Source organism: Micropterus salmoides, unplaced genomic scaffold (genome assembly GCF_014851395.1).
Source record: "Micropterus salmoides isolate LMB-PRFRI ecotype aquatic unplaced genomic scaffold, ASM1485139v1 Ms_hic_scaffold_2592, whole genome shotgun sequence".
NCBI lineage: Eukaryota > Metazoa > Chordata > Actinopteri > Centrarchiformes > Centrarchidae > Micropterus > Micropterus salmoides.
In genome coordinates, this window is record NW_024041809.1 from 1 (window position 1) to 2,875 (window position 2,875).

General features: G+C 42.4%; 1 pseudogene; it reads right to left on the reverse strand.

The window, feature by feature from the left end:
• Positions 1–401: 401 nt before the first annotated feature.
• On the reverse strand, positions 402–2,573 carry LOC119919169 (annotated as a pseudogene).
• Positions 2,574–2,875: the final 302 nt, after the last annotated feature.

Below are 2,875 nucleotides of genomic sequence, written 5' to 3' on the forward strand. Positions count from 1 at the left end.
TTTTACTACTTTATAGTAGTAAAATGTGTGGAATTTATCCAAATTCCACACATTTAGGCAATTTCATGTGTACTAATGTAAAACATTTTAACTTCCTTTCACTGAGCCTCTGCTAAAACAGTTTGGGGCCCCCTGGGGAGGCCCGCCTCCCACTTTGAAAACCTCTGGACCAAACAATATATCAGTAACCAGTCGCTGCCCTAGTTAAAAAATGTGTTGATCTGTTGATTATATTTAGGATTAACTGTTGTTAAGTAGCTTTTCACACAACATCTACAGCACTATATGGCTAAAAGTTACAGCAGCATGGCCGCTGTCGACTATCACACATAGTTATTATCACGTGTCCACAAAGTGTATGAAGTTTATAAAGTCTCCACGATTGTTGCAAACTGTCTGAATCTAATCATGTAGCGTTAGTTGAGTGTTTGTCGTACCTTGATCTTCATGGTGCTGGGAGCCAGAGCGGTGATCTCCTTCTGCATGCGGTCAGCGATACCCGGGTACATGGTGGTACCGCCGGACAGCACGTTGTTGGCGTACAGGTCCTTACGGATGTCGATGTCACACTTCATGATGCTGTTGTAGGCGGTTTCATGGATACCAGCGGACTCCATACCTGTCCAGGTGCACGGCAGAGAGAGTCAGGTTACACATAAAGAAGATAAACTTTTCATTACTCAACCATGAGCTTTCAGACTGTATCAGCTCTTCTCTCCACAGTGGAAAAGGAAGTACAGTTCATACTACACACCGATGAAGGAGGGCTGGAACAGAGTCTCGGGGCAGCGGAAACGCTCGTTGCCGATGGTGATGACCTGACCGTCAGGCAGCTCGTAGCTCTTCTCCAGGGAGGAGGAGGAGGCGGCGGTGGCCATCTCGTTCTCAAAGTCCAGAGCCACATAGCAAAGTTTCTCCTTGATGTCTCGCACGATCTCACGCTCAGCTGCAAACAGACAGTGAAGATCAGACTTTGTCCAAATGTGCCCCGATGCCAATGAAAAAATTAAATAAGAAAAAATAAGTTTAAATTGGAAACTACTGTAAAAGCTCAAGTACCAGCGGGATGTTTTAAGATAAAGTATTCATAGCAAACTCAGTAAATTTTCATTTCTGAGCAACTTGTTTAAGCCACATGCATTAAAAGCTCCAAACTCCACAAACAGGATGCTTGATATTTGTGTTAAACTTAAGGAAAGAAGAGGGAAAATGTCCTTTGGTTGTATCCATGGCTCAAAATCTCTAACGTGCTTCTGGTTTAAGGTCCTAAAATAAAATTGGTCCGCTGTGTTTCGCGCTGATGCCAAGTGTTTACCGGTTGTGACGAAGGAGTAGCCACGCTCGGTCAGGATCTTCATGAGGTAGTCGGTCAGATCACGACCAGCAAGGTCCAGACGCATGATGGCGTGAGGCAGGGCGTAGCCCTCATAGATGGGCACGTTGTGGGTCACGCCATCTCCAGAGTCCAGCACGATACCTGAGAGCAGAACCAGAAGAGTTAAATCCAAGTTTAAGGTTTTCATATTCACACTGTGACGAGCCATGAGAAAAGGTTCAAAACAGGATCAGTACTCTCAGGTGCGTCTTATCTGTAATTTAATTATCAAAAAATGTATTTATTTTTTGATGAATCATTTAGTTTCTCTGAGCCCAAAGAGACGTCTGCAAATGTCTTCTTCTGTCAGACTAAGTTTACACGATATAAAAAAGAAAAGACTAAAGTAATTTATAGAAAGTCTACTAATCCATTAAGTGAACAATTGCTCTATAATTGGGCAGTCATTTTGGTAATCAAGTTAGGCTCTCATATTGATGGTCAATTATTAATGTCATCATTTATTGTGTAACAACAGTTTTAAAAGTAAAATCTTCCTGTTTCATATCATTATTAACTGAATATTTACAGCTTTTTGCAATTTAAAGACATTTTACAGACCAAATAGTTACTTAAAAATAACCTATAGATGAATTATAATGAAAAGAGGGATGTTTGATATTGATAAATATCATGTCTGTAAACAGTTTTTCGCTAATCCAGTGAATTAAGTATTTAACAATCAGTAGTACATAGAATTGATGCAAAAATCATGTCAATCTAATACTGGACAAATCGGGCCCAAAGACGTAAAGGAATACAAACATCTTTATAAATGCAAAAGCAAAAAAATCCCTACTTGGATCTCTACATATAATATTAATGATAATCCTTTCTGACCATGTGGAAGCTTGTGTGACTGCAGAGACTGGAGACTCACCGGTGGTACGACCGGAGGCGTAGAGGGACAGCACGGCCTGGATGGCCACGTACATGGCGGGGACGTTGAAGGTCTCGAACATGATCTGAGTCATCTTCTCCCTGTTGGCTTTGGGGTTGAGCGGGGCCTCTGTCAGCAGGGTGGGGTGCTCCTCGGGGCCAGCGCAGCTCGTTGTAGAAGGTGTGGTGCCAGATCTTCTCCATGTCGTCCCAGTTGGTGATGATGCCGTGCTCGATGGGGTACTTCAGGGTCAGGATGCCCCTCTTGCTCTGGGCCTCGTCACCGAGTAGGAGTCCTTCGACCCATACCGACCATCACACCCTGAGGGGGAGGCGGAAACAGGCGAGATGTAAAGAATGTTTTACAACTCTGACAATACTTTGAGTGAAAGTCCATCTATATTATAATACAGACATCTTTCTGAGTTTTAGTTCCAATTATAAGTTCACACACCGCTGTGCTCTCGTGCGTGTCTCGACAGCAATGGTTATTGTTTAAAATCTCATAATGTAGAGACAACATCTTTGAGTCTGTAGATTCAAAGGTAGTTGGTAAATGGGATCTTCTCATAGCACATGTTTGGATTTAAAAATAGACTAGGTGTTCATTTAGAATTCATT